Source organism: Triticum aestivum, chromosome 4B (genome assembly GCF_018294505.1).
Source record: "Triticum aestivum cultivar Chinese Spring chromosome 4B, IWGSC CS RefSeq v2.1, whole genome shotgun sequence".
Lineage (NCBI taxonomy): Eukaryota > Viridiplantae > Streptophyta > Magnoliopsida > Poales > Poaceae > Triticum > Triticum aestivum.
Genome location: NC_057804.1, coordinates 482,324,733 through 482,332,711, shown reverse-complemented (window position 1 = coordinate 482,332,711; position 7,979 = coordinate 482,324,733).

The following is a 7,979-nucleotide window of genomic DNA, read 5'->3' as shown; positions in this document are numbered from 1 at the left end:
TGTGTACCTTACTAGTACTCATAGTAGCTCCAGGGTATTTGATACCGGTGCGGTTTCTCATATTTGTAACTCAAAACAGGAGCTGCGGAATAAACGAAGACTGGCGAAGCACGAGGTGACGATGCGCGTCGGGAATGGTTTCAAGGTCGATGTGATCGCCGTCGGCACGCTACCTCTACATTTACCTACGGGATTAGTTTTAAACCTCAATAATTGTTATTTAGTGCCAGCTTTGAGCATGAACATTGTATCTGGATCTCGTTTAATGCGAGATGGCTACTCATGTAAATCCGAGAATAATGGTTGTTCTATTTATATGAGAGATATGTTTTATGGTCATGCCCCGTTGGTCAATGGTTTATTCTTAATGAATCTCGAACGTGATGTTACACATATTCATAGTGTGAATACCAAAATATGTAAGATTGATAATGATAGTCCCACATATCTGTGGTATTGCCGCCTTGGTCACATTGGTGTCAAACGCATGAAGAAGCTCCATACAGATGGACTTTTGGAGTCTCTTGATTTCGAATCATTTGACACGTGTGAACCATGCCTCATGGGTAAAATGACCAAGACTCCGTTCTCCGGAACAATGAGTGCGGTCCAATGACTTATTGGAAATTATACATACTGATGTGTGTGGTCCAATGAGCGTTGAGGCTCACAGTGGCTATTGTTATGTTCTCACCCTCACTGATGACTTGACTAGATATGGGTATGTTTACTTGATGAAACACAAGTCTGAGACCTTTGAAAAGTTCAAGGAATTTCAGAATGAGGTAGAGAATCAACATGACAGAAAAATAAAGTTCTTACGATCAGATCGTGGGGGAGAATATTTAAGTCACGAGTTTAGTACGCACTTAAGGAAATGTGGAATTGTTTCACAACTCACGCCGCCTGGAACACCTCAACGAAACAGTGTGTCCGAACATCGTAATCGCACTCTATTGGATATGGTGCGGTCTATGATGTCTCTTACCAATTTACCGCTATCATTTTGGGGATACGCTTTAGAGACAGCTACATTCACTTTAAATAGGGAATCGTCTAAATCCATTGAGACGACACCGTATGAATTATGGTTTGGAAAGAAACCTAAGCTGTCGTTTCTAAAAGTTTGGGGATGTGATGCTTATGTCAAGAAACTTCAACCTGAAAAGATCGAACCCAAGTCGAAAAAATGCGTCTTCATAGGATACTCTAAGGAAACCATTGGGTATACCTTCTACCTAAGATCCGAAGGCAAGATTTTCGTTGCCAAGAATGGGTCCTTTCTGGAGAAAGAGTTTCTCTCGAAAGAAGTAAGTGGGAGGAAGGTGGAACTTGATGAAGTACTACCTCTTGAACCGGTAAGTAGAGCAACTCAGGAAGATGTTCCCATGGTGCCTACACTGACTGGAGAGGAAGTTAATGATGATGATCAAGGTACTTTAGATCAAGTTACTACTGAACTTCGTAGGTCCACAAGGACATGTTCCACACCAGAATGGTATGGCAACCCTGTCCTGGAAATCATGTTGTTAGACAACGGTGAACCTTCGAACTATGAAGAAGCAATGGTGGGCCCAGATTCCAACAAATGGCTAAAAGCCATGCAATCCGAGATAGGATCCATGTATGGAAACAAAGTATGGACTTTGACAGACTTGCCCGATGATCGGTGAGCGATAGAAAACAAATGGATGTTTAAGAAGAAGACGGACACGGATGGTAATGTTACCATCTATAAAGCTCGACTTGTCGCTAAGGGTTATCGGCAAGTTCAAGGGGTTGACTACGATGAGACTTTCTCTCCCGTAGTGAAGCTGAAGTCCGTCCGAATCATGGTAGCAATTGCCGCATACTATGATTATGAGATATGGCAAATGGACGTCAAAACGGCATTCTTTAACGGCTATCTTAAGGAAGAACTGTATATGATGCAGCTGGAAGGTTTTGTCCATCCTAAGAATGCTAACAAGGTATGCAAGCTCTAGCGATCCATTTATGGGCTGGTGCAAGCATCTTGGAGTTGGAACATTCGCTTTGATGAGATGATCAAAGCGTTTGGGTTTATGCAGACTTATGGAGAAGCCTGCGTTTACAAGAAAATGAGTGGGAGCTCTGTAGCATTTCTCATATTATATGTGGATGACATACTTTTGATGGGAAATGATATAGAACTTTTGGACAGCATAAAGGCCTACTTCAATAAGTGTTTTTCAATGAAAGACCTTGGAGAAGCTGCTTATACATTAGGCATCAAGATCTATAGAGATAGATCGAGACGCCTCATAGGTCTTTCACAAAGCACATACATTGACAAGATATTGAAGAAGTTCAATATGGACCAGTCCAAGAAGGGGTTCTTGCCTGTGTTGCAAGGTGTGAAACTGAGCTCAGCTCAATCCCCGACCACGGCAGAAGATAAAGAAAAGATGAGTGTCATCCCCTATGCCTCGGCCATAGGGTCTATTATGTATGCCATCTGTGTACTAGACCTGATGTAAACCTTGCCGTAAGTTTGGTTGCAAGATGCCAAAGTAATCCCGGCATGGAACACTGGACAGTGGTCAAGAATATCCTGAAGTACCTGAAAAGGACTAAGGATATGTTTCTCATTTATGGAGCTGACGAAGAGCTCGTCGTAAAGGGTTACATCGATTCTAGCTTCGACACTGATCTGGATGACTCTAAGTCACAAACCAGATACGTGTATATTTTGAATGGTGGGGCAGTAAGTGTTCGGGAACGTAGTAATTTCAAAAAAAAATCCTACGCACACACAAGATCATGGTGATGCATAGCAACAAGAGGGGAGAGTAATGTCCACGTACCCTCGTAGACTGTAAGCGGAAGCGTTATGACAACGCGGTTGATGTAGTCGTACGTCTTCACTATCCCGCCAATCCAAGTACCGAACGTACGGCACCTCCGAGTTCAGCACACGTTCAGCTCGATGACGATCCCGGACTCCGATCCAGCAAAGTGTCGGGGATGAGTTCTGTCAGCACGACGGCGTGGTGACGATGATGACGTTCTACCGGCGCAGGGCTTCGCCTAAGCTTCACGATGATATGACCGAGGTGGAATATGGTGGAGGGGGGCACCGCACACGGCTAAGGAACAATCACGTACATCAACTTGTGTCTCATGGGGTGCCCCCCTGCCCCCGTATATAAAGCAGCCAAGGGGGAGGGGGTGGCCGGCCAAGGAGGGCGTGCCAAGGGGAGTCCTACTCCCACCGGGAGTAGGACTCCTTCTTTCCTAGTCCAACTAGGAGAAGGGGGAAAGGAGGGGAGTGGAGAAGGAAGGGAGAGGGGGGCAGCGCCCCAAACCCTTTGTCCAATTCGGACTGGGCTTGGGAGGGGCGCGCGCCACCTCCTGGCTCCTTCCCACTAAGGCCCATTAAGGCCCAATACTCTTCCCCGTATTCCCGTAACTCCTAGGTATTCCGAAAAATACCTGAATCACTCGGAACCTTTCCGAACTCCGAATATAGTCGTCCAATATATCGATCTTTACGTCTCGACCATTTCGAGACTCCTCGTCATGTCCCCGATCTCATCCGGGACTCAAAACTCCTTCGGTACATCAAACCTCAAAAACTCATAATATAACTGTCATCGAAACCTTAAGCGTGCGGACCCTACGGGTTCGAGAACAATGTAGACATGACCTAGAACTATTCTCGGTCAATAACCAATAGCGGAACCTGGATGCTCATATTGGCTCCCACATATTCTACGAAGATCTTTATCGGTCAAACCGCATAACAACATACGTTGTTCCCTTTGTCATCGGCATGTTATTTGCCCGAGATTCGATCGTTGGTATCCAATACCTAGTTCAATCTCGTTACCGGCAAGTCTCTTTACTCGTTACATAATGCATCATTCCGTAACTAACTCATTAGCTACATTGCTTGCAAGGCTTATAGTGATGTGCATTACCGAGAGGGCCCAGAGATACCTCTCCGACAATCAGAGTGACAAAACCTAATCTCGAAATACGCCAACCCAACATGTACCTTTGGAGACACCTGTAGTACTCCTTTATAATCACCCAGTTACGTTGTGACGTTTGGTAGCACCCAAAGTGTTCCTCCGGTAAACGGGAGTTGCATAATCTCATAGTTACAGGAACATGTATAAGTCATGAAGAAAGCAATAGCAATATACTAAACGATCAAGTGCTAGGCTAACGGAATGGGTCATGTCAATCACATCATTCTCCTAATGATGTGATCCCATTAATCAAATGACAACACATGTCTATGGTTAGGAAACATAACAATCTTTGATTAATGAGCTAGTCAAGTAGAGGCATATTAGTGACTATATGTTTGTCTATGTATTCACACATGTATCATGTTTCCGGTTAATACAATTCTAGCATGAATAATAAACATTTATCATGATATGAGGAAATAAATAATAACTTTATTATTGCCTCTAGGGCATATTTCCTTCAGTCTCCCACTTGCACTAGAGTCAATAATCTAGTTTACATCATCATGTGATTTAACACCAATATTCATATCTGTATATGATTAACACCCATAGTTCACATCGTCATGTGATTAACACCCAAAGAGTTTACTAGAGTCAATAATCTAGTTCACATCGCTATGTGATTAACATCCAAAGAGTACTAAGGTATGATCATGTTTTGCTCGTGAGAGAAGTTTAGTTTACGGGTCTGTCACATTCAGAGCCATATGTATTTTGCAAATATTCTATGTCTACAATGTTCTGCATGGAGCTACTCTAGCTAATTGCTCCCACTTTCAATATGTATCCAGATTGCGACTTAGAGTCAGCTGGATCAGTGTAAAAGTTTGCACCGATGTAACTTTTATGACGAGCTCTTTTATCACCTCCATAATCGAGAAACATCTCCTTAGTCCTCACTAAGGATATTCTTGACCGCTGTCCATTGATCTACTATTAGATCACTATTGTACTCCCTTGCCAAACCAGGGCAGAGTATACAATAGGTCTGGTCCATAGCATGGCATACTTTTATAGAACCTATGACTAAATGCATAGGGAATGACTTTCATTCTCTTTCTATTTTCTGTCGTGGTCGGGATTTGAGTCTTACTCAATTTCATACCTTTGCAACACAGGCAAGAACTCTTTCTTTGACTGTTCCATTTTGAACTACTTCAAAATCTTGTCAAGGTATGTACTTATTGAAAATCTTATCAAGCGTCTTGATCTATCTCAATAGATCTTGATGCTCAATATGTAAGTAGCTTTACCGAGGTCTTTCTTTGAAAAAATCCTTTCAAACACTCCTTTATGCTTTCCAGAAAAATTCTACATCATTTCTAATCAACAATATGTTACTCATATATTTATCAGAAAGGCAGTAGTGCTCCCACTCACTTTATTGTAAATACAGGCTTCACCATAAGTCTGTATAGAACTATATGCTTTGATCAACTTATCAAAGCGTATATTCCAACTCTGAGATGCTTGCACCAGTCCATAGATGGATCGCTGGAGCTTGCACATTTTGTTAGCACCTTTAGGATTGACAAAATCTTCTGGTTGCATCATATACAACTCTTCTTCAATAAATCTATTAAAGAATGTAGCTTTTGACATCCATTTGCCAGATTTCATAACATGTGACAATTGCTAACATGATTCGGACAGACTTAAGCATCGCTACAGTTGAGAAAATCTCATTGTAGTTAACACCTTGAACTTGTCGAAAACCTTTTTGTGACAAGTCGAGCTTTGTAGATAGTGACACCACTATCAGTGTGCTGTCTTGCTCTTGAAGATTCATTTATTTAACATGGCTTGCTGATCACCGAGCAAGTCAATCAAAGTCCATACTTTGTTCTCATACATGGATCCTATCTCAGATTTCATGGCCTCAAGCCATTTCGCGGAATCTGGGCTCATCATCGCTTCCTCATAGTTCGTAGGTTCATCATGGTCTAGTAACATGACTTCTAGAATAGGATTACCGTACCACTTTGGTGCAGATCTTACTCTGGAAGACCTACAAGGTTCGGTAATAACTTGATCTGAAGCTTCATGATCATCATCATTAGATTCCTCACTAATTGGAGTAGGAATCACAGGAACTGATTTCTGTGATGAACTACTTTCCAATAAGGGAGCAGGTACAGTTACCTCATCAAGTTCTACTTTCCTCCCACTCACTTCTTTCGAGAGAAACTCCTTCTCTAGAAAGGATCCATTCTTAGCAACAAAGATTTTTCCTTCGGATCTGTGATAGAAGGTGTACCCAATAGTTTCCTTTGGGTATTCTATGAAGACGCACTTATCCGATTTGGGTTCGAGCTTATCAGGTTGAAACTTTTTCACATAAGCATCGCAACCCCAAACTTTAAGAAACGACAACTTTGGTTTCTTGCTTAAACCACAGTTCATAAGGCGTCGTCTCAACGGATATTGATGGTGCCCTATTTAAAGTGAATGCAGTTGTCTCTAATGCATAACCCCAAAACGATAGTGGTAAACCGATAAGAGACATCATAGATCGCACCATATCCAATAAAGTGCGGTTATGACGTTCGGACACACCATAACGTTGTGGTGTTCCAGGTGGCATGAGTTTGTGAAACTATTCCACATTGTTTTAATTGAAGACCAAACTCGTAACTCAAATATTTGTCTCTGTGATCAAATCATAGAAACTTTATTTTCTTGTTATGATGATTCTCCACTTCACTCTGAAATTCTTTGAACTTTTCAAATGCTTCAGACTTGTGCTTCATTAAGTAGATATACTCATATCTGCTCAAATCATCTTGTAAAGGTCAGAAAATAACGATACCCGTCACGAGCATCAATACTCATTGGATCGCATACATCGGTATGTATTATTTCCAACAAGTCAGTAGCTCGTTCCATTGTTCTGAAGAATGGAGTTTTAGTCATCTTGCCCATAAGGCACGGTTCGCAAGCATCAAATGATTCATAATCAAGTGATTCCAAAAACCCATCAGTATGGAGTTTCTTCATGCGCTTTACACCGATATGACCCAAACGGCAGTGCCACAAATAAGTTGCACGATCGTTATTAACTTTGCATCTTTTGGCATCAATATTATGAATATGTGTATCACTACGATCGAGATCCAACAAACTATTTTCATTGGGTGTATGACCATCAAAGGTTTTATTCATTTAAACAGAACAACAATTATTCTCTGATTTTAAATGAATAACCGTATTGCAATAAACATGATCAAATCATATTCATGCTCAACGCAAACGCCAAATAACATTTATTTAGGTTCAACACTAATCCCAAAAGTATAGGGAGTGTGCGATGATGATCATATCAATCTTGGAACTACTTCCAACACTCATCGTCACTTCCCCTTCAACTAGTCTCTGTTTATTCTGTATCTCCTGTTTCGAGTTACTAATCTTAGCAACCGAACAAGTACCAAATACTCAGGCGTTACTATAAACACTAGTAAGGTACACATCAATAACCTGTATATCAAATATACCCTTGTTCAGTTTGCCATTCTTCTTATCCACCAAATATTCAGGGTATTTCCGTTTCCAGTGACCATTTCCTTTGCAGTGTAAGCACATAGTTTTAGGCTTTGGTTTAGCTTTGGGTTTCTTCATGGGAGTGAAAACTTGCTTGTCATTCTAGTTGAAGTTCCCTTTCTTTCCCTTTGCCCTTTTCTTGAAACTAGTGATCTTGTCAACCATCAACAGTTGATGCTCTTTCTTGATTTCTACCTTCGTCGATTTCAACATCACGAAGAGCTTGGGAATTGTTTTCGTCATCCCTTGCATTATAGTTCATCATGAAGTTCTACTAACTTGGTGGTGGTGACTAGAGAATTCTGTCAATCACTATCTTATCTGGAAGATTAACTCCCACTTGATTCAAGCGATTGTAGTACCCAGACAATCTGAGCACATGCTCACTAGTTGAGCGATTCTCCTCCATCTTTTAGCTATAGAACTTGTTGGAGACTT